The following is a 25258-nucleotide window of genomic DNA, read 5'->3' as shown; positions in this document are numbered from 1 at the left end:
GCCACCAATCCTTCAAGTAACAGCCTTGATTTCAGCAAGAGGGAATTTACTCCAAAATATGTATTTCCTAAGGTCATTTGACCACAACACCAACAAAACAAGCACAGCTATGCCAGCTCAAATTTGGTGATTTAAAATACATGAGTCCATTTAACATTTTCAGTACATAGGCTCAATAAATCTAAAAACTGTTGCATGACTAGATTGATGGTTACTTGTGCTTGTATACGATTTCCAAAATACATCCATGTATCACTGTCATAATTCTATTTCTTCCACTATTTTATACATTCATAAGCACATAGACAATATTTAATATTGTGGTAACTGGGACAGTTTGAATTAGGCAAAGCACACACACAAAACAAGCAGGTACGGGACTAAAGCTCACTGACACTGGGAATTAATGATATTAGGATTTCCAGGGTTAAAGAATCTATTTATTCACACACAACCCCAATCATTTAGCTTTTCTTAGGCTGCAGTTTTAAAGGAAAACCAGGGATATGACAGAGTAGGAATGTTCTGGTACTCTCATACTCTCGCCCCTGAAGTGTAATGGCTGCATTTATAAAGAGGCTGAGTAGTGCCTGTGTAAGGAAAAAGAAGCAAAGTTTCTTTTGCTTTGGTGTAAACATTAAATAAGTATATAAACATGTAAGTCAGATACACACCTGCAACAAACCAAAAGCAATAGGTAACATGAGGCTCCCACATTTAATTTGAAATGACATCCTTTAAGGGTATTAAACAGGTGAAACAGATGCAGTTTGAGGGGGCCATTCAAACCAATTCCCACTTCATGCAAATCTCTGTCAGCCCAAGCTTGGCATCACACAGCAGGTTCCCAGCTATCCCTTCACACCCACGGGTGCCTCATGTCCCCAGGGGTGTGGGGCAGCCAAAACTCCATCTGCAGCAGCTCCTCACACACCCCTGACCCCCCCTCTGCCTCCTTAGGGTCCTCGATCCGTCCCCAGCAGAGACAGCCCCAACCTGCCCTGGCAGCCCCTTCTGTCCCTTTGCTGCTGTTTGGGCATCCCCCCAACCAGGCTCCCCTTCAGGGAATGCTGGAAAAGAAACTTGAATTTTGCCTGGAAAGCTTTGGGTTGTGGATCACTTTGCAATGCCCCTCGCAGCTCCTTCCCTGCAGCTCTCTGTTCTCCCCAGGCAGAACAGCTCTGCCCCAGTGCACAGCGAGGCACCCACAGCACAGCCTGCCCTGCCTCAGCAACTAGCACCTGTTTACACGGGTGATGGAACAGGAATGGCTTAGGGAAAAGATCTGTCACAGTCAATCACAGCAAACAAATAAATACCATAAAAACTCCAGAGAGCAGGAAACACCAAGGTTATAATGCCCCCGAGCAGGTTTGCAGGTGGCTCTGAGCTGGGGGTGCAGTGACACACCTGAAGGACGGGGCCATCCAGGGGGACCTGGACAAGCTCGAGCAGAGGTCCCTGGGAATCGCAGGAGGTTTAACAAGGCCAAGTGCTGGTGCTGCCCCTGGGTCAGGAGAACCCCTGGGATCAATCCAGGCTGGGGATGAGCAGATGGAGCAGCCCTGGCAGAAGGCCCTGGGGGTGCTGGTGGGGCAGAGGCTGGACCTGCCCCGGCCCAGAAACCTCCCGTGCCCTGGGCTGATCCCCCAGCGTGGGCAGCAGGGCAGGGGGGGATTCTGCCCCTCTGCCCCTCAGGGGAGACCCCCCTGCAGAGCTGCTCCAGCCCTGGGAACAGCACAGCAAGGACATGGAGCTGCTGGAGCCAGTCCAGAGGAGGCCCCAAGAGGATCCGAGGGCTGGAGCAGCTCTACTGGGAGGAAAGGCTGGGAGAGTTGGGATTGTTCAGCCTGGAGAGGAGAAGCTTTGGGGTGACTTAATTGTGGCCTTCCAGGGCCTGAAGGGGATGACAAGAAGCGGGGAGAGAGACTATTCAGAAGGACCTGTAGTAGCAGGACAATGGGGAATGGCTTCCCGCTGCCAGAGAACATGGTTAGATGGGATATTGGGAAGGGACTGTTCCCTGTGAGGGTGGGGAGGCTCTGACACAGGTTGCCCAGAGAAGCTGTGGCTGCCCCTGGATCCCTGGAAGTGTCCAAGGCCAGGTTGGACGGGGCTTGGAGCAACCTGGGCTGGTGGAAGGTGTCCCTGCCCATGGCAGGGGGTGGAACGAGATGATCATTAAGATCCCTTCCAACTAAAACCAGTCTGTGACTCTGTGATAATAGTTTTGAAACAAGTAAAAAGAGAACAGCAACAGAGACCTTGAAATAGACATGTGACACCATGTTTGGCAATGTACTATATGTTTTACTTGAGCTAAAATTGTGTCCTTAGCTCATTATAATATGAAAACCACACCTCTAAAGCTCAGGCTACCTGCCCCCAAGTCAAGCCCCTGACCCACTGGACATGCACAATAAACTGAAAATGCATTGTACATTTAAATCACAAAAAGCCTGTCCTATAACCACTGCACAGGCACAGCTTTAGAAATTAGATTCACAGTCCACACAAGGAAACTGAGCTACAGCAAGATTATGATACACTTTCAATGAATTATAAAACGTTCCCATGACAATCACTCTAATCTGTGCAGCTCATCACTATTTCTAGCAAGCAGAGTTTGGGTTTTTTCAAGTGAAAACAACAATGCAGTTTCTGAGGAAATTCAAATTAGCAGAAGTTGTGCAGCACTACTTTGTAGTTGTTTCTGACAATTAATAAAATAATTTAATATTAAGTGCAGAGGGAGGGGACAAAAAGTAATTCAAACGGCTATTTCCTTTCAAGCTTGATGATATTTTCTGTACAGTGTTTTATCTGAGATCAGTGAAATGCTCTGAAGATGCTGTGTAGGCAACATTTAATCTAAAAACAAAGGAATAACTGTAAAAAAATTAAGATTTTTATTTTCTTTCCAGGAGCTAAAATGACATTTGGATTGTTCTTTAATTTTTAATGATAGGAAAATATTTTGCATTAATATAATGAAGTTGCTTATTATGCCCGAAGATATTTTTAGATATTTCATAACTGGCATAACAGTTCACCTGCTCATCTCTAATTTTAATGTAATACTTTTAATTTCTGTTACAAACATAATTAAAAAAAAAGTTAAATAAATATCAAGTCTAAAATTGGTGCAGTACCATGGCATTTTTTCTTATTTTGCCATCACTAATGGCAGTAAAACCAGGCTTTCCAGCAGCACAACACTATGACCTGTTGGATCCAGATAGTCCAGAGGAGGCCCCAAGAGGATCAGAGGGCTGGAGCAGCTCTGCTGGGAGGAAAGGCTGGGAGAGTTGGGATTGTTCAGCCTGCAGAGGAGAAGCTTTGGGATGACTGAATGTTGGCCTTCCAGGGCCTGAAGGACCTGATGAGAAAGATGGAGAGAGACTATTTCCAAGGGCCTGGAGTGGCAGGACAAGGGGGAATGGCTTCCCACTGCCAGAGGGCAGGGTTAGACTGGATATTGGGAAGGAATTGTTGGCTGTGAGGGTGGGGAGGCCCTGGTACAGGTTGCCCAGAGAAGCTGTGGCTGCCCCTGGATCCCTGGAAGTGTCCAAGGCCAGGTTGGAGGGGGCTTGGAGCAACCTGGGATAGTGGAAGGTGTCCCTGCCCATGGCAGGGGGTGGAACGAGATGATCTTGAAGATCCCTTCCATATTATGAATAGTCAAAATATAAGAGCAGAGCAAGCTGTGACTGTGACAGCCCAGACTTCATGGTTCCTGGAGAGCTTTATTTTTTCTCTTGTAAGGTGCCTGGGTACATGCTTGGAGATGTAAGAAGGAATGCTTTCCATCTACCATCATCCCAAGACATAAGCAGGTTGATACTCTGCAAATCTGGGTAAAATGTAGAGTCAAATGTGCAGAATTACTTTTGGAAAAACAGACCATGGAAGAAATGACATGAAAACGCTCTGTAATCCAAAACTATTCATTTTCAATTGCCACTCCAGTTCCAAAACCTATAAAGGCTCACCAGATCTAGTTTTCAGTAATTACATACTTAACTACATTATATTGATTAGCCAAGATTTCTTTAAAATCTTTAATTTATTTTTAGCACAGCTTAGATTTTCCAATTTGTTCACAGTTATTCTTAACAGAGGAGGAAGGAACAAGTATTGTCTACACAAGAAAAGGAGAAGGGTGGTTCCAGCTGAAGCAAAGGCATTCAGAGATCAAACAGAGAAAGTCAAACACAATCTTCCAGCCCCCTGATGATCTACTGACCTTATTTCTGCACATAAATAAGCTGTAGCAATTTAATTCCAAACCCAAAGTTATGGAAACCAGACAGATTTTTCAATATCTGATTTCATGCACTAATAGAGACAACACAACACCATTCCCCCACGTTCCAGCTGAGTGATTTTTCTTGGATATCTTCTTTAAACATCAAAGAGTCAATGACTAACCTGTGTTTATGACAGCAGGAGGGAGGCTGAGGCCCACATGGGCTGCTCATTGTCTTCTAATGCTCAGAGAAAGCCTCAGGGTTGTACAAGGGTGAGCAGTCTCTTTAACATCCAAAAATTTATGCAGCTGCCCAGATATCATCCTCATAACAGGTGAAAGTTAAATCTCCATGGTATGGAAATCTTTGAAATGCTGCATTCTCATCTTGAATGACAGGTTTGATTTTCAGTGTACTGTGATTCAAAGTAAAAAACAAAACCCTAAAGTGAATTTGAAGCCAATTAAATTGTTTGATTGTTTTGGCAACAGTTGTAAAATTTCATTCCAGAATCACAGAATCCAGGGTTGCCAGGGACTCATGAGGATCATCAAGACCCCCTTCTGACCCCACACAGGGCAACCTGGAAATTTAACCAGCACCTTGACTTGGCTCCTCCAACTAAATTTTGCTTATTGTGATTCTAAATGCAGCTGAGATTCAGCTCTTAAAAACGTCTCATAACAACAACAGAACTGACACTCTGACCTTCAACTCTAATTTGTTTTCAACAGACATAGCTGTGTTTTCAAAAACTAAAACAAAAACAAAACAAAAATAAAAAAAATCTGCCCTGCTGATAAAACAAAACAAAAAGGTAAAAGTCATCCTACTGAATACATATAATAAGATTCACAACAAAAGCCATCTTATTAAAATGGTTTCTCCTTATTATTTTTTAAGAAAGAGGTTTCTTTCATGGTGACAAAAACCAAGCAACCACAAAAAAACCAACCAAACAAAGCAAAACCAAAATTCACCAAAATACAACTACACTAATGATGAATTTAAAAAACAGTTTCAAACTAAAAACAAAGCTTCATTAACTAACTAGGGCAAAAAAAAGGATCCAAAGAAATTTGGTGTATTTTTTATAGTTGTTAATTTTAGTTGCATAATAAAATTAACATTCTGAGAACTTACACTGCAGGTAGTGTGGGGACCTCAGGATTGTCTTTCCTTCCTTTAGCTCTCTTGCCATTGTTCACTAATGTAAAGTCACCTAAGTCAGTGTTTAAAACTAAACTAATCACCCAATTAATGCAAGATCATAAATACTGAAACTTTTTCTTAATGAGATTAAAATATGTCTATTCTAGGTCAACCATGTCTTTCTAGCCACAAATAATAACATTAAAGCCCTGTAGGAAATAAAATAGATTAGGAATTAAACCCAGTGCTTTACCCAGATCAACATCACAGAGTTCAGTACAGAGCTTCTTTTAACTTTTTTGTAGCGTCTACTTAAACTAATGTGACTGTGAGAGATTTTACAAATCACTGAAGGACTAAATCCCAGTAGACTCCTTTCTCCCATTGTTCCCAGATTTGTGAAGAACACGGGACTCAGAATGGCCTGTGAGGAGTGAAATTGTAAGAGGGGATAAGGCAATGTGGCATTTTATAATAAAATCGTTTTCATGGCACATGAGATTAGAAATTAAAAAAAAACAAAACAAAACCCAAAACTTTTTACATTCTTCAAGCACAGCTTATATGGCTTTCCCTACTCAAGAAAGATAATCGATTCCTTGGATAGAAGAAACAAATCTTGGTAGCACAAGGGCAGTAACTGAAAAGCTCTCTCCATGGATATATGCCTATTCACACATGAAATAACCAGCTCTTGAGGCAGTAAATAAAATTCATCCCTTCACTGGGTATGAAATACAGAACACTAAGTAATTCAACTCCCAAACAGTAATTACACAATGCTGAAAGCAGGACCTGTCAGCCCCGAGGGTGCAGAGATGACCCAGGATGCTGCTGCTTCTACTTCCCACCCTGCAAACTGGAGAACGAGCCCCTTCTCTAAATAAAGCTGCTGGTGAAGCTTGTCCTTGATGGGAGGTGGCTTTAGGAATAATTTCCAGTGTCCTGAGCCCAAAATGCTTGGGTGCCAAAACAATTTCCAAGAGCACACTGAAATCACCTGAGGAAATTGTTCCAGTTCCTGCTCACCCCGCTCAGGCAAGGATTAATGCTGTTGCTCCTAGCAGGTGAAAATCACCTGGAAGAGGGATTCCCAAACTGCAGGAGGCAGTAGAGCATTAGCCAAAAAAGCACTAGATCTACATTATACACAGCCCACCAGAAGGGTACCAGCAGGCACAATAAATATTCACAGAGTCCCAGAATTGCTGGGGTTGGAAGGGACCTCTGGAGATGATCCAGTCCAACCCCCCTGCCAAGGCAGGCTCACCTGGAGCAGGTGACACAGGAACAGTCCTAGGTGGGTTTGGAATGTCTCCAGAGAGGGAGATTCCACACCCTCCCTGAGCAGCTGTTCAGTGCTCTGCCACCTCCATGGAAAAATGTTCTTCCTCATGTTAAGGTGGAACTTGTGTTTTAGTTTATGGGCACTGCTCCTCGTCCTGTTGCAGGGCACCAACGAAAAGAGTCTGACTCCATCCTCTCGGCACCCCCTTTGAGATATTTATAGGAATTGATGAGATCCCCTCTTATTTTCTCTGGACTAACCAGCCCCAGCTCCCTCAGCCTTTGCTGCTCCCAGAGCTGCTCCATCCCTTGGGCATCTCCGCAGCCTGCGCTGGCCCCGCTCCAGGAGCTCCCTGGCCCTGCTGTGCTGAGGAGCCCGAGCTGGGCCCAGCCCTGCAGATGTGCCTGCCCAGGGCTGGGCAGAGGGGCAGGATCTGCTGCCAATGCTCTTCCTCATTCATGCAGCCCAGGATCCCACTGCCCTCCTTGCCCCCAAGGCACATGGCCAGCTCATGGTCAGTGTGTCACCCAGCAACACTGCCAGGTCCTTCTCCACAGACCTGGTCTCTAGCAGGTCACACCCAACCTGTGCTGGCACTGGGGGTCATTCCTACCTAGGAGCAGGACCCTGCACTTGCCTTTGTTGAACCTCATGAGGTTTCTCTCCACTCAGCTCTGCACCCAGGTCCTGCTGGGTGGCAGCTCAGCCTTCACGTGCATCAGCAGCTCCCGCCACCATCACAACAGGAACTGGTGCCTGACCTTTATCCCTTACCAAGTAAGATTCTTTTGCCTGAAATCCAATGTTTCTTCAGATCTTTTCATCGCTCTTGCACCTCACTGTGGTTCTAACAGACCCAGTGGCCGAGGACTGATTTTCTGTTCTCTTTCCTAGTGTGACCTGTCCATGTAATAAGGGAGTTTGATCATCAGGACAAGATCTGGTCACAGAGGGTGATGCCCACCTGGAAAGCTCAAGAATCACCTTAATATCGGGTGAACAGTGGGGTCCTTCAATGGATCTCTACCCCAAATGTTTTGGGAAGCAGATCCAGAAATTGGTCAGGTTGCTAAAAAGCCCCTTGATTCTTAGCAGGTGTGTTGGTGGTGTATTCCAGGAAAGGAATGTCCCAAAGCTCCCCTATTTCCCTTAACTCCTTTGAAGTGCTGGATCCAGAGATGTCTTAAAGCTGGAAATGTCCATCTTTAGTTGCTCTTCTCAACAGCCTCCAATTATCTCACTGTGCTCAGACACAATCAAAACATAAACAGCCATATACATGATGGTCATAAAAAATAACTATCACTCTAGTGTACAAAAAAAGTGACAGGGATAAAAAAATGGGTATAGCAGCAAGTCTGAATTATCAGACTACCTCGAAACTGTTCATGATCAAGAAGTTTGAAGGTATTTATAAAACTCACTGTTATAGAACTGATTTTAGAAAACATTTCCCACTGCAAGCCCGGGTATCTAATCAAGCCTTTCCAAAAGCATCTGCTTTCCTTCAGGGCTTTTCATGTCTAGCCCATAGAAAGGATATACATTCCTTTAAGTGGCAATGATTTCTGAATGATGAATTTCTAACTGATTTATGCTTTAAGCAGTGTGTATAAAACTTGACAGGAAGCTCTAAACTGATGAGTATTCCTACCTTGCTCTGCGCTGATTTAAAAGAGAAAAATAACCCTAAAAAGGGTAATATTTGTTTGAATTCTGAAAACAGAGCCCCAATCTTCAAGGATTGCAAGAGCTGAGGAATGTCATTGATGTGGTGATAAACAAAATTACTGGGAAACGTGTACTGAAACAAAAAAAGTCATCAGACAGGCCAACAAGCATCTCTGAAATCAGTGTGTTCCACTGTTAACAATCAAATAATATTAATAACTATTACAATTATTTTAAGAATAGATGAAGGGAAGTAAGCCTAGCCATCACTGCTAAGAGGCAATTTTGATGTTCAAAGGTGAACCAACATACTTATATATTAACATCAAAGAGGAAAACACAAGAAAAAAAAAGTGAATTAAGGCAATAATTTAGTCTTTCTCTTAATCTTTCTTATTAAAAAACTGAAAATTTTCTACAACATTGGGGTTTTTTCAGCATTAGTGGCACCTGCAGCCAGAGACAAGTAGTCAAATTAAGCACACCTTGCAAAGACTCAGACACAGCAACTTATTTTCTCCAGGCTAATTAAGGGGTTTTCCTCTGTGCCTGAAGCTACATAATCATGCCAGAAGCACTCCCCCATCATTAGAGGGGACTTTCTGGCGCCAATTTTGCAGTATGATGCAGACTGAAATTAGTATCTGATTTTTAATTATAACAGTTAGATAGCGATTTTCCTAAGTTTTCAACATAAACATTAAAAAGATCAAACAAAAAACAAGTGCTGGAAGGAAGAGGTCAACATGATTTTAGATTATAGACACGATTACAGACATGGTCCTAAACTCAAACACTTAGAGGCAAACACTCAAGGATCCCTGAAGGTCCAGAAAATGTTTGAAGCAGATCTTTAAATCACTGAAAATAACTGGTATAAATTTAGATAGACATTCATAGATCTAAGCAGCAGTTCTGTTTATTGCCTCACATGGATCGTTTCCTCCAGCAGAGGAAGTGAATGATGAAAGCCAGTGATCACTAAAAAGTGAATTCTTACACCACTGTTATCATCAAGAAACTCAGCTGTTACCCATCAGGGAAAGTTCCCACCTCCTGGGAACTTTTTATCTGGACAGACAGCGACAGGACAAGGGGGAATGGCTTCCCCCTGCCAGAGGGCAGGGATATATGGGATATTGGGAAGGAATTGTTCCCTGTGACAGTGGGGAGGCCCTGGCCCAGGTTGCCCAGAGAAGCTGTGGCTGCCCCTGGATCCTTGGAAGTGTCCAAAGCCAGGCTGGACGAGGCTTGGAGCAGCCTGGGCTAGTGGAAGGTGTCCCTGCCCATGGCAGGGGCTGAAATGGGATGAGCTGTAAGGTCCCTTCCAACCCAAATCATTCTGGGATTCTGTGATTGCCCTTCCCTAACCCAGTAAACGAGGCAGATGCACACACACAGTCCTGATCAGCGCTACAGCTCCTTAAAGATGACTAAGATTTCACACTCTTCTGTTATTCACAACTGGACTTAAACTGAGCAATTTTGTTTCCACAAAGGACAGACATAATCCAAACGATTACACAGCCACGAGTCTCTACATATCTAATACTGCTAATCCAAAACCAGTGTAACAGTCATGCTTGAGATAAGATCTGTATATCATTTCAGCAGCTTTACTGTTATTATTTCTTTAACTCTTGGCAGAAAAAGGAGAAATTATAAAGGGCCAAAAATCTTTCAAGAGATCTTTCATTTCCTTTCTATTCTTCACAATAAACAGAATAAACATATTGCCTTTTAATATGCTAAATTAGACAAAATGTTTTACGATACAATGGTGACTGATAGCAGGATGAAGATAGTAGCACATCCTTAATCACTTTCCAAGTTCTTCACACATTATTCCAGACACTGACTTCTGGAAAAAGAAACCCAAATGGTTGCAGTTAATACTTATGTTGCAGAGCATGTTTCACCCTAAAAGATCCTAGTTTCTTCTCTGTTGTTTTGAATAAGGTCTAAGAGAGGCTGTTGTCCTTTCTGTGCCTTTAAGAACAGACAAGGCTTTTCTTTGGAATTCCACAGTTCAGCTGTGAAGAACCATCTTTTCCTTATAACTTGGCAGCATAACTGAAGAAATGCAAAATACCATACTCAAAAGGTATTTGAGTGCAGCTGCATTGTCTCAGCTAACAAAGGAGGAGTTGGGGGAGAGCCCTGCATTTTCCACTGCTAAAAGTAATTCCCTGGGTGAGGTCAGGAGGAGAGGACTCAAAATACCTCTGTTGTGCACATCAGGGCACTTGTGGACCTCTGTCAGCAGCTGGTGCCAGCAGGGCACCCAAAGTAGAGAATTTATGGAAATAATGAGCTACTAAATGGTATCAAAATAACAACTGGAAAAAAAACTGAGTTGGGAACTTGGACAGAAATTGCAGAGGTAGGAGCAGCCTATGCTTTGTCACCAGCAGCATAGTTAAATATAAAACAGAGCTCATTCCAGCAAAGGGGACAGCAACAATAAAAACAGAAGCTCAAAGAAAGTGTGGTCACCTTCAGTTTTGTGGGAAAAAACTCTTTTGTCAGATGGGTAAAACCAGGGAGGCCAACACAGACTTTAACATTAGAAAATTCTTGGAATAATTTAGTTCAAGCCATTCTCATACACGTGACTGGAAACTTGCTTTTGAAACTACACCCAGAAAGTGTGGAGCACACAGCAGCTCTCTTGGTTCTATTTACAGTCCACCTAAGTATTGAAAACTGGATTAGGAACTTCTTTCTACTCCCTTAATAAACAGAATGGCACTCGAGCTATGTCCAGCACCAGCAGATTCCACCACATAAACAATCTGTCCCTCAGAAACCCTTTTCCTTCTTAAATTTGAAGGCACCTCAACATTCACACTGTCTGAAACGCTGTGGTGTCTAAAGCAGTTGGTGTTGCTTCTTACTACATAAAATTCAAAATACACATCCTTCCTCAAAGAGGGGTTTGGCACTTATTGAGTAATTTGAGTTTTTCAGATCAAGGCAACTCAAGTGCTGAAGAGCAAGAAAATTAAACCCAAAAACCAAAACCAGAAAACCCACACACCAAAAAAAACCCACATGAAAATCTCACAACAGCTGAGAACCCTTTTAAAGACGTTTTCTAGAGGGAATCACATGCATCTGTTCAAAAAAATCTAAGCTTGGAACATCAATTAACACAAGATGAAAATTATTTAAGTGAAACAGTATTTTAGCAAAAGTCATTAGTGATTTTAGTGATAATTAGCAACATATGTGAAAAGTTTCTATACACCAAGTTAAAAATAATAAGCCATTTAAGGTACTGAATCTTTGCCACAGACACTATTCGAGGCAAGGTTTCCATTTAACCCAGATTCAAATCCAAGCAATACATTTAAATATAAATGTATTCAAACATTAATCATCTCTACCAGTTCAGAATAAGGCATAACTGGCCATGCAGGAGCTCTGGAAAACAGGACCCAGGTCCTATAGAAGATCCATATTCAGGCAGATTATCTTAAATTGCTCTAAAGGTAATCCATCCCAGCCCTGGGACTACACTTTCGTACCAACCCACAGCTCATAAAGCACAAAACAGCACCACCTGTAAAGCCTGGCTAAATAAAATTTGCTTGAGCAACCATGTTTCAGCAATAAAGACAGATAGCAAGGGTTTAGAGTAGATGTCAGAAATAAACTCTTCCCTATGAGGGTGGGGAGGCCCTGGCACAGGTTGCCCAGAGAAGCTGTGGCTGCCCCATCCCTGGAAGTGTCCAAGGCCAGGTTGGATGGGGCTTGGAGCAATCTGGGATAGTGGAAGGTGTCCCTGCCCACGGCAGGGGGTGGGACTGGATAATCTTTAAAGTCCCTTCCAACCCAAATCATTCTAGGATTCTGTGATTTTAAATTCCAGCATAAAAATTCTTGAACGGGATGGCCAATTTCTCCTTGGAGCCCAGTGGAGAATTTAAACAATAATCACAAATATTTATCGAGGATTATTTTCATCAAAGGTGTTAAATCTAGTGCACTGTTTTGGAATTACGTGACACAAGGAAGTAAAACAAAACTGTACTTAAAACACTGAAACTGAACTAAAGTTACTAATCCACTTTGCACTTTTACTAAGTACAAAACCACTGCCAAGTTCTCTAGATGCATTTAGTGATGAATATTAAAACAGCGAAGTTAATTCTGAGTACATACATGACTTACAAAAGCACAAATTAGGCTAAAATATCAAGCCCTGAGAAGAACTGTCAGAAAAAGGCTCCTTCTAAAACATGTTTTGGGCCCCTTTGGGTATGTTTTCTGTTATATAACACATGACTGCACAATACCTTTTCAACAGGATCTCCTCCTCAAAAAATTTTACAGGTTGGACAAAACCAGGTTATGGATCAACCTAATATATCCTGTCCTTTAGAGCGGGATTCTAGATTTTATTCACTGTACAACACTAACAAACTGCCCTGCTAAAGGAGATAGTCCCTCCTGAGCTCTCGTGCAGTGCTCAGCAGCAGCAGCGCAGCACAGTCTGAGCCATAAACATGAGAAAATGGAATTCTCTTTACAACAGCAGACTACACATTGACCAACCCATTACACCTCCTGAAGGCTCCACTCTCCTAACTAAAAAAAAAAAAGCTGCAAAATATATTTTGGGTTACAACATGTGATTTATACCACAGGCACTGGAGAAATGCTACATTAATGATCAAATCTCTGATTTTGGGGACCTAGAAAAAGACAGGAGAGAGATGTTTTTTACAGGCAGATAGTGACAGAACAAGGGGAGATGGCTTCCCACTGCCAGAGGGCAGGGTTACCCTGGATATTGGGAAGAAATTCTTCCCTATGTGGTCACTTTCAGGATGTGGCACAGTGGATTCCCCATCCCTGGAAGTGTCCAAGGCCAGGTTGGACGGCGCTTGGAGCAACCTGGGCTGGTGGAAGGTCTCTCTGCCCATGGCAGGGGGTGGAATGAGATGGGCTTTAAGGTCCCTTCCAAGCCAAACCATTCTAGGATTCCATGATAATATACAGCAGGCAGAAGTGCACCAGTTCAAAGCATGCCTCAAGAGAGCCCAGCAGAAAGTTAAATTCCAACCCAGACCACGCACATGGAGCTCCAAGGCTCACCACAACCCTGGAGCCAGTTCCATGGAGCAGCAGTAGCATCTTTTCTGGCAAAGCCAAGGAAAGAAATGCTGTACTGAGCTCGGAAGCATTTGCTGTCTGAAGCGCTTGCAGTGACAGACAAGAAGACAGACTGAATAATATCATCTGCAGAAGCATCCACAAAATGTCAGAATCCTACATTCTTGTAGGATGTTTGAATGCTTATTGTGCCAGAGGAAAGTTGAAAACTCGGTGACATCGGGAGATTAAGGAAGTGAGTCTTGTCTTGGTACATTTCAAATGTCTGCTGAAAACTTAGCAGGTGATTGCCTAGCCTAGAAACATCAGATCACAGAAAATTTACCACTGATTGAAAAAAAATCACACAACCCCAAATTTAATTTAATCGTCTATATGATCAAATTATTTTGGAGATAAAGTAAAACCTGACCAGAACAGCTTCAGCTGGCTCTGGATCTTGCTCAACACTTAAATATGGTGCTTTATTTTTTAAAAGAAAAAATATTGAATCATATCTCAGATGTCAGAAATACTCATATGTTACTTCACACTCACACCAAGACACACCAACTGTGTATGTGATTTTAGAATTTAATGCCTCAGTTTCCCAAATTCCTTACGTGTGAGCCACAAAATTCTTTGCTTAGTCCTCAGCTTTTCTATTTCATTTTGCAAAGTCCATTTGCCTGGTTTCAGGTAGAGCCAGAGGACCGCTGAGATCCTGAGGAGTAACATGTGAGTTCTTATCTTCAGTATGACCTCTTGTCTGGTCTCTGTACTTGAAATTAATCTTTTTGGAGTGCACAGGGGGTGAAGAGAAGTATACAAAGTCAGGGAGGGGTAAGTGCCTAGAGAATGTTTAACAAAACAAGGCAGGATGGGCTTAACTTCTTAAATCTGATAAAATGAAGGCCAAGAGACTGTATTGCTACTCTCTATACACACCAACTGTGCAAAGGGCAAACATAAACTGAGCTAAGCAAAACAGAGCTTCTGGGCAGCATTATAAATGTGTCTAAAAGAGCCACAAGCAGTTTGAGGCAGGATGTTCAGAGCAGCCTCGCTGCAGGGAACACAGGAACAAAATGACCTGCTCAATTTAAGATCATCCTGATTAACGTGCAGGAGGATTATCCGGCACAGCTTGCTGGAAGGGCAGATGCCTGATGGCCTCTCCAGTCTGAGGGCCTCGTGCTGGAACAGAATCTACCGATAACAGAAACTAAGGACAACACTGTGAAAAGCCATGAGGGGCTTGACACAGCCCACCTGGGTTGGCCAGATGTGCAGCGGTGCCAACACTCACAAACTGCAGTGCAGCAAATGACCTTAACGGCCTTAGGATGAAGCAGGGTAGGGTTAGATGGGATAGTGGGAAGAAATTGTTCCCTGGGAGGGTGGGGAGGCCCTGGCACAGGTTGCCCAGAGAAGCTGTGGCTGCCTCTGGATCCCTGGAAGTGTCCAAGGCCAGGTTGGACGGGGCTTGGAGCAACCTGGGCTAGTGGAAGGTGTCCCTGCCCACGGCAGGGGGTGGGACGGGATGAACTTCAAGGTCCCTTCCAAACCAAAGCATTATGAGATTCTATGATATTAAAGACTTCTAATCAGTCAGCAGAGAAGCAGCAGCTGCCATTGAGTATAATAGCCTCTACTGTGGATTCACACTCAATCCTTCCATTTGATAATGACCTGCACTCCCAGCAAATCAATCTGTTTGTATTTCCCTGCTTTTGGTAGGAATGCCGTTATTCCCAGCAGCCAAGTTATACATTCATGGGAACAGAGAGTTACCAAATGCTAGAAAAATGAGGCTGCACACCCCTTTGTTTCCTGCACTTCTTCCCTAAAGAATCAAGCTGAAAGAATTCCTGGGCTGTACTCACACAGGCAAGTAAATGCAAAACATTTCATTATCCAGAGAACACAGGGAGTTGGCCTCGAGAGCTTTCCCTGTGACACAGCTCCATTCAGATAACAGGACACAAACACAAGAGAAGGTTTATTGCTGTAAATCCACAAAAGGCACACACACCCTGGCAGGGCAGAATACAGAAAGAAAAAAAGAGCCCTTTTACTAGATTGAATATACATTGGCTTCGAGAAAACCTTAAATTATGTCAAAAGGAAGAGACCATGAAAAGCAAGAGGCTCACTTGGTAGAAAGTACGTAAAACCCCACCAGTGATAAAATGACTCCTCTATTATTAGTGCAACAGTATTGGTTTGTGTGATGGCCATGGAGCAATTCAAGCCACACCTCATGGACATCCAGCCAAGCTAAGCTAAACTCAGAATCTGGCCCAATTAATTTAGAATTGTAAAGACTGAAGAAGGGTGAATCTTGGAGACACTAATTAGGGTCAGAGTAAAGTAGAACATCCAAATCAAACACTGCAGTGCAAAAATCAGGATGGAAACAAACATGTCTAATCTATTAATATTTTGAAAAACTAAACAAAAAACACCCACACTATAAGGGACAAGCACTTTTTAAAAGAATTTCCCCATGCATCACTTCAGTTTCAGAAAGTAATTGCAGGACTTTCCTTTAGCAGCATCTTTGTTCCCCCCTCACCCACCCATTTTCAGTCCTTTTCTTTTTCTCTCTATGCTGCTGATTATTTTTCTTTAGTTAGATTTCATAATCTATAAATTCCTTTCTCATGCTGCTTGGACTCTTCTAAAGCTCATGTACCCCATCAGAAACTGCTAAGGGTATTTTAGGACTGTACAAAACCTTGGTTGCTGCAAAATCCAGCCATGTCTAGACCAGTGCCACAAAAACCCTATCTGCCTCCTAAATTTCCATCAAGGCAGCAGTGCTGGCATGTTTGGTTGTTTTTTTAATGAGAAGATGCAGAGTAATCCTACCTTTTCCTTTTGTTTGGGGGGGCAGGAGAAGGATTATGGAAATTTCCTTGCTTTATTGGGTGATTTATTCAAAGTAAAGAGCTCCATAAGGGTACAGCTCAAGGAAAAAGAAAATAAGTATTGACTCAGCTCCTCACTTACAGTTATTGCAACCAGTTTTAAGAGGCAGCACAGGGGGAGGCAGCATTTGTTCCCAACCCTCTCATGAAGTTGTGGAAGCAGAGAACCAGTCAATTAACGTAACACCTATTTCTGTGCCACAGCAGCAACAGCTCCCAGTCACACGTGCACTGACAGACCTTCAGCAGCAGCAAACACCATTAGGGTAAAAAATTCCATGTACAGACCTTTACACTTCCTCTGAATATTCAGCAGAGCAAAAGGAGGGAACAAAACTTACTCGAGGTAGCTGTAGCCCTAAAATCCATGTGCCATTCTCAAGGAACAGGAGTATTATGTCTCCAGAGAATGCTGCAGCAGAGCAAAATGTAACAGAGTCAAATAAAAAACATAAACCTTCTGGGTGTCTTGATTAGGGTTTTTTTGTTTGCTTTTAAGTTTATATTTTGCTTCTAAAGAATAAATTTAACTTCTGCTTAGGGAAAAATGCTGTAATAACTACAAGTACTCTATGAGCAACATTTTATTTACCTGTTCTTAACCAACAGTCGCTGCTTTCAGAACAATTGCAACATCTCCAACCCTTCCTGAAAACACATGGACATTTGTGGACTGCTTGGAAAGGGAATGTGAAACAGGACTATGGGAAGCATATATGTGAAGATATGTGAACTGAAAATATGGATGTACACTGCACTAGAAAATGCCTTTGTGTCCACAAAGCCATTATAGAGTCACAGAATCATTAAGGCTGGAAAAGACCTTTAAGATCATCAAGTCCAACCAAGGTCAACCCAGCACAACCACCATGTTCACCACTGAAGCTCGTCCTCCAGTGCCATATCCACACTTTTGTTGTTGTTTGCCTTTTTTAATGAATCTATTAAGATCTAATTTCTGCATGTTACTGTATTAAATAAATTCAGTACCACAAAACAGATATGATACATTGTTGCTGGCAGCTATTTTAATAACTGCACTTTTGTTGTTAACAAATAAAGTCCTTGAATTTCACAACTTCTGCTTTTAATTCTGAACTGAAAAACTTCCTAGTGTGACACAGTATGTGAGGAAAAAATTGGGACAAATTCCTACGGAGGAAGGATTCCCTTAGAGCAGTGTCTGCATTAACAAAAGCAACAGTGCCAAGAATTACTGTGTGAGTGAGGGCTGTAGATTTTGGGATTGTCATAAGAGGAGATAAATCATTCTATCATGTGATGGGTGGAACCAGAGCTCTCTGGGGTGCCTAAACCTCAACACACCTGGGGTGAAAACGTGGGTGTTGCAGGAGCAGCTGCAGAGGAGCACAGAGAAGTTCCATCTTGCTCAGGAACACGTCATCAGCCACAGGGAGAGGTGGGTGATTAAGGAAAAAAAATTAAAGATATGGAACAAGAGTGTGAGAAATTTAACACAAAGTCTTAAAATTTCTGCTTCGGGAAAAGGACTCTTTGCACACAGGACTTGCTTATTCCTTTCTAACCTCTCCAAAATCATATTTAATACCACCTTGAAGGTACTGAGGGATATTAAATCTAGAAGTACTTCAGCTTCAACTTAAATCCAACTTCAGCACTCGATTCTTCTTTCCTCACTCTCTGCACCATCCCAGAAGGATCCCACTATGCCCAAAACTGGAGAAATAAGCTTTTCCCCCACATGGCACTAGAATTTAAAATTAAACTGCACCGTGACCTCTATAATTTTAAGGGTTAGCTTGATATTGATTCTTTCTGCAATGGTGTAATTTCTTTTTCTAAAAAAAAAAAAAAATCTAAGATGTTCAACTTTTTTTATTAAAAACATTAAAAAACTTCAACACCTAAAGGCAATTTCCAGCCTTCACGTGGCATAGCTTGGCAAGGGCAGTAGGCAGATGCAAAAATCTGGATTTCATTTTCTGCCAAATGTTTCTGGCTCTTTCCTGGTCTCAGCAGGGACCTTGTGGAGCAGTTTTACTGCTCCTTGTCTTGGCAATGTGAGGGTCAATGTGGGAGCCTAAGGGGGAAGCTGTTTCATTCCCTGGAGTTCTTGCTTCACATCATGAAATGCTTTTCTGTACAAACAAGAATAGTCAGTGATATTTTTTTCTAAATTTTCTCCAGCATCATGAGACATACTAATTGTATAAATGTAGCTTAGAACTGCAATAATGTTTATTTTATATAAACACATACGACTTCTGAGGTAAACATGTTACATTACAAAATAATCCACGTAAAATACCTTTGGATGTCAAATACCCAAAGTTTTGGTGGGTTTTTTTGAGGATTAAAATCCATTCTCTCAGGATCATCATGTCTCATTCGTTAGCAACTCCACATGATATTTACAGCCTCCTGCAAACCTCTGCAGCAGGAAAAGGTTAAAATTAAACGCTGTTTCTGAGGAGTGAATTGCATTTTCAAGAGTTTCAATGCAGTCACTGACTCCACGAGTTTCCTCACCTTGTAATTGTGAATATACTGCAAGCAGATCATTGCTTGCACCTTTACTTTCACAGATGTTCTTTTTTACTCAAGAGGGTTGTAAAACACACAGTCTTTAAAAAGTCAAGTGAAGAACCTCTGTAAGCTCTGATCATTTTCATTTTAGAACAAACAAAGTTTTTTTCCAGCTCGGGCATAATACTCTCAACAGCAGAAACAAAATTGAATTTTACTGCCTGAAGGATATAAAGAAAGTAACGATTTTTTTCTTATACTTTTTCAAAGCTTTGCAAAGCGTGTTGTTCTGAGACGACAGTGGACCTCCAGGCTCCACAGCCTTCAAGCTCAGGGTTAAAACCTCCCACACAGGCTTCCTCCTTGTCCTTGTACCCTCTCCTGCCCCCTCAGCCTCACAGCACTGCCTCGCCCAAGGCTGCTCAAAGCAAGAGCTAACCAGTCATCTTGCAGTAAATCTCCTTTCTTGAACACAACAGGCTGGTTCCCCAAGGATGTCCTCAGGAGACAAGCCCTTAGGAGGCGATGGAAAACTACGCTGAGGTTAAGAGAGCTCATTTACAGAATCATAGAATGGTTTGGGTTGGGAGGGACCTTAAAGCTCACCTTATCCCACCTCCTGCCATGGGCAGGGACACCTCCCACTAGCCCAGGTTGCTCCAAGCCCCGTCCAACCTGGCCTTGGACACTTCCAGGCATCCAGGGGCAGCCACGGCTTCCCTGGGCAACCTGTGCCAGGGCCTTCCCACCCTCACAGGGAGCAATTTTTTCTGCTGAATTTGCAGCAATGTCTCCAGGAGAAAGTATATTCCTGCAGCTTGGAAGTCAAGGGAATTATGTGAACTGGATGCAAAAGCACCTGAGCCCACGTAACCCCAAACAAAACGACCAAGAAATGCCAAACTCAGCAGCTCCCAAAATGATAGACTGAAGTGTTTGGCTCAGGTAGTGAGGCAGAAAGTCATTCCATTCCACTGGCACTTCTGGAGCTGCAGTGAGGACAACTGCCATCAGACACAGGCACAGTACAATACACAGGACTCTGAGACTCCAGAAAACATATAATGTTTGCACCTTTTAGGAAAAGCAGGATCAAAGAACATCTCTCATCTCTTAGTACTGAAGTGAAAATTTCCTCTACAATTTTCTGGTCTTTCTGTCCTGAGATTGCTCAGGATGCAGCAACATCTGGGTCACCTGACATTTACTGAAAGATGTTTTATGTATAATTAACACATTGAAACTCCTTAGTTTCTGGCATTCACATGAGATTAATTATGTGTAATACTTAGCGGGCTCCAATTTAAATTCTGAGCAGCTTTTGATTCTCATACTTGAGAGCACTAATGAATCATACTTTCATCCCATTTGGCTCCTAAGCAGATACAAGTACAAAAATTATGTAAGAATTAAAATGACCCACAATATTAATTCACAAAAGGTGGGAAAGAGATTGGATTCCTCACAATGTAGTTCACTCTAGAAAATAACAGCAGCTCCAGCACAATAAAGTTTGTTTTAAAGTTCAGCTCTATGAAACTTGTTCCTCGCTCATTACAGGAGGATGTTTTATTGCAGTGCTGTCACGGAACATAAAAAACAGGTATTTTCTCATTGTATATTTATGGCACTAAGGCCAGTGCTTTACACCTCTTGCACATTCAAAGGTAATACTCTATATTTTAACTTTCCAGTTACAATAACCTTGCAAACATTTCAAAAGAAATGTACTTATGCAGTGCTTTTCTGAGGTAGCAAAAAGACCAAATAAGCAGAGTGCACACTGCCATGAACTCCCCTTTCTGGAATACATTAAGTTCTCCTTAGACAGCACCTGCAGCTATCCCAGGAACCAGGTTTAGGAAGTGGAATCACAGTGACATTATTCCATACAACTGGATGGTCCTGCTGCAAAACATGTACCACATACACCAGGTCAGTACTCACTGCTTTTCTTTTTAGCACTTGGATTTTTAAAAAGAGAAACAGATTGAATCTCTGTGCATCTCTCTCTACTATACCTTCACATTTGAGCCAGCAAAATAAACACTAACCTAAAATATGCCTGAAGGAGATGTCATGTGAGAACTGTAAAAACAAGCGAGTTCACAGAAAAAAAAAAATCCCTTTTTATTCAAATTAACATCTTAAAGATGTTAGTCTCATTGACACCTGCAGAAAAAGGGGCTCAGGGGAGACCTTATTGCTCTTTGCAGCTGCTTGAAAGGCTGTTGTAGCCAGGTGGGGTCAGTCTCCCCTCCCAAGTTAAAAGGGAGAGGACAAGAGGAAATGGCCTCAAGTTGCACCACAGGGGGCTCAGGTTGGATATCAGGAAAAAATTCTTCACTGTACTTTACTTTGCTATCCTCACACCAATTTATAAAGTACTTCCTGCAAGTGCTGTATCCTTTCCACAAGCTCCAGCTGAAGTAAACTGAAAATAAAATCAGCGCAGGAATAACACTTCTGAGCCTCTGGGGCAGTAACTTCTGCAGGGCACTCAGACAGTTCTCTTGCCATTCACACTTCTTATTTTCATATTAAAATAAATCAGTGAAAAGAAGGATTGTTAGGGCAGAGAAACAGAAGTCTTAACCTGCTACTTTACCTCAGGAATTACCTTTTCAATTAGTAAGGATATCTGAAGGTGACTGTGAAGAGCTAAGAAGAAATACAGGCAAGAAAAAGATTCAGAAACCAAAAAAGTGAACTTGGTATATGGCTCTTTTTCTTTAAGAATCCCTTAAAAAGTGCCCTGCTCCAGTCTGGCACATTCTTTCCTCCCCATAAGGTTTAAGTAAATCGAGGGAAGAATTGAGTAGGGAAGAAAAGCAATGTGCAGTAGAACTAATGCAAGCTAATGAATAACTGTTCCCATCTTATTTGTATTGGTCCCTACAGTCATCTTTCAATTTAATGAACAAAAAAGTGCAAAATATAAGGAGTATGTGGAACATGGTTAAAAAAAAAAAGTTATTCACAGAACTCTAATTTATAAATTTCATGGGCAGTTAATCTAAGTTGGAAACAACTTTCGAAATGAAAGATTTTCTATTTACAGATGGGTGAAATGCCAACATAAACATAAAAGAAAATAGAAAAATAAATTGAAAGATCTCCGCTTAAACTTTGTCAACATTTGTACAGGCCTGCCTATCTGCATTCTGTTTTACATGAATAAATCTATGCCAAGTGACAAAATTTATCGTAACTATAGATTACATGCTAAAAATGCATTTGCATCTTTTTACCAAAATTTAAGCCCCCAAATCTGATAGCAAGCTGCTGACCCAACACTATTCACACACCAGGATAAAGGAACTCATTTAATCTTGAAGCAGTTCTTCCATTCCAATTATCTTTCCATTAGAAAAACTTTGAAGCATATCACCCTACTGAAAAGGATTCTGAATTTGAATGGAAAATTCACTGTATGGAAAAAACATTTTTGTTTCACTGCAGCTGATACTTCACTCCAGCTCAGACCCCTTCCAAACCTTCGAGGTTGCCTGCAGAAAACTCCCTGACAGGAGAGGGGGAGCCGGGGGGGTCGGGCTCTGCTGCCAGGGAACAAGGGACAGGAGGAGAGGGAACGGCCTCCAGCTGTGCCAGGGGAGGTTCAGGTTGGACAGGAGGAGGAATTTCTCCCTGGAAAGGGTGGTCAGGCCTTGGCAGGGGCTGCCCAGGGAGGTGGTGGAGTCCCCATTCCTGGAGGTGTCCAAGGAATGACTGCATGTGGCACTCAGTGCTCTGGGCTGGGGGACAAGGTGGGCATTGGGCACAGAGGAGACTCCATGGGCTGGGAGGGCTTTTCCAACCTTAATGACTCTCTGATCACCAACAACCTGGAGTTTTCCACATTTCCTGGTCACCAGTTACACATAAGTACCGTAACTGATTATTTATTTGGGGCAGGCAAACACCAGCACCAGCAACGCTTTAATTGCTGTGCCACACACGATATGTGTGTTCAACACTTGGCTGTACAGAACTGTAGCAACTAATTTTGTTTCTGCTACAGGAACCTGGTAGTGGAGAGGCTATTTCAGAAAAGGGAAACACAATAAACTCATTTTATTCCTCAGTCATTTCAGAACTTCCAGAAGTTTTTGTGCTGTACTATGGTTGAAAGCATTCTTTCAATTTTATATATATAAACCTTATCTCGCTCTCACTAAAGGGCAAGGAAAAGCTCTGGTTTTATCTGTCAGGAATGTTTTCCTTCCAGAAAGGGATGTTTAACAAGTCTCTGTGGTTCTCTAAGGCTCTATAATGCACTCTCAAGAAAAGCTTGGGAATTCAAGAGTCTGTGTTGACCATTTGCTCGTTCTCCATCACTGCCTGAGAACAATATGATGTCTAATTTTCTGTTCCAGCGCCTGCTGCTCTTGTCGGGCCACTTTAGGCAATGCAGGGCCAGATCCTCAGCTGTGACAAACAGATGTTATGTCAGTTTAGCCCAAATGAGAAGCGAGATGAAGGTTCTCATGCCATCACCAAGACTGAATTTTAAAATATTGAGGAAGGGTACAGAATTTTTTTTACAGTTACTTGACCTTAGAATCTTGAATTGTTAGAAACACTTTGTAGTACTTGAGACCCTGGTCACCAACCAACCTGTGTTAGGGGGAGCACTATCTGCAGGGATTGATACCAGTGTACCAGACACACACAGCACTCTGCAATCCCACTGCCCACTCCATGCTCTACACTGAGAGAGGCATTTCAATCTAGCACAAATATTTAGAAGGAAACTGTCATTTAGCAGACACAAAACACCCACCTGTTACCTGTGCATAATGCCAATGTTCTGACTAATGCACTGCCCAGAAGAAATCTTGAACTGAATTAATCCTTTTCTTTGTGTCTTAATGACCATCCAGAGCCCAACCTGCTGCTCAGTGCAGTTCAACCTGAACAGGTTGCTCAGAGCCTTTCCCAGTTAGGCTTGAAAATCCCCAAGGACAGAGTTTCTTCAGCTTGTCTAGGTCCTTTTTCAACTGTTTAATCACTCTTCTTATGGAAAAAAAAAATTCCTACCTGGACTTTCTTATCTAACCTGTGTCTGTTCTCAGGTGGGAAGAGCCTTGGCCATCTCCTCTACCCCTTCACTGGGGGGCTGAAGACCTGTTCCATGAGGCTCATTTTCACAATGTGCTTGAAGAAGTAAATTACACTTCACTGGTTGCCACAAAAGCCAAACCAAAATGCCAATGGAATACAACAATGCAGTTGTCTAAGGGCCCTTCATATTCCAGCACCACCTCCTGTTTTCCCTAGCCTTTCCTTTGAGAAGTGTTCCCGTTTGACACTGAAGGAGAACCATTTGTTTAAAGTGACTTGCACACTGACAAAAGAGGAAAAAAAATCAAATAAAATGCAAGAAGGATTATAAAAATCAATCAGCAGTTAAATAATTCATTTACTGAAATGTCATGAAGTTTGCATCGTATGACTTTATTCACCTGGGTACCACAGAATCTAAATTAAGGATTACACTGCTTTATAGTCTCTTGAGACACACAGCCCCTTTGTATCACAAAGTGCAGCTTCATTTTCTTTCATATCTTCCTCATTTTGTACAGTTAAAAATATTTGCAGATAAATACCATTAGTCTTCAAACCGAAAGCCATAGGGTCTACAGACACTGAAGCCTTTCAGTAATCTATTTATGCACCGTGCAGATGACTGTCATAGTCAAAAGGGACATTTTAAAGGTTAAGAGTAAAGTGATTAACCATGAAAGGGACTGGGATGCTCATGGACATCACTTTGAGGCTTTGCAGCTCAAGTTCTGATCCCTCCATCTGCTTCTGGCAAACCAGGTCACACAGCCCAGGCAGGACAGACTCAGATTAAATGCCAATATGTACTAGTGGGGTACAAAGTGGATTGCAAGTAAAAGTATAAAATTCACCACCCTAATATTTTCTGTCTAAAGCAATCCAGGGCTCCTGCAAAGAACACTTTTCAGATCAAACACACAAAAGCAATTTTCAGGACCAGCAGACAAAGACAATGTGAAGGTTGAGGCCGCTCATGGAGAATGAACTATCACTGCATTTCTCCTTTAATGAGACAATTCTGCTTAAAGTCTGTCTTTGTGTCTCTGTCACTGCTGTCTGGCACAGTGCTCAGATAGACCCTGACCTCTGCAGGCATTGGACACCACTTCCAAAAGCCTCCCAGAAATGACCTAACATGCCTGCCATAAATTCCTCGTGTTAACACAGGAGATGCTCCATTTTCCAACACCTTTAATTTTCAGCTAAACAGAGGATGCCCCATAAAAGATCACCAAAGTAACCTGAAATCAATCTAATAAAATTATAAATTAATCTTACTGAATGTCAAT

The 25258-nt window shown here is 42.2% G+C and overlaps 1 protein-coding gene across 19 annotated transcripts in view; it reads right to left on the bottom strand.

Moving 5' to 3' along the window:
• Positions 1 to 25258, bottom strand: part of PCDH15 (protocadherin related 15) — a 696943-nt gene that overhangs the window by 522500 nt on the left and 149185 nt on the right. The window contains exon 4 of one of the 19 annotated variants that reach the window (XM_032694772.1): positions 16736 to 16806. The exons of 17 other annotated variants lie outside the window; for them this stretch is intronic. The gene's annotated coding sequence lies outside the window, so the exon portion shown is untranslated. Of the gene's footprint in view, positions 1 to 10137; positions 10159 to 16735; positions 16807 to 25258 lie in introns of those variants that run through there. One more of the 19 variants, XM_032694773.1, reaches the window with a different exon arrangement.

Source organism: Chiroxiphia lanceolata, chromosome 8 (genome assembly GCF_009829145.1).
Source record: "Chiroxiphia lanceolata isolate bChiLan1 chromosome 8, bChiLan1.pri, whole genome shotgun sequence".
NCBI lineage: Eukaryota > Metazoa > Chordata > Aves > Passeriformes > Pipridae > Chiroxiphia > Chiroxiphia lanceolata.
This window is presented reverse-complemented; position numbering and strand designations above follow the sequence as displayed.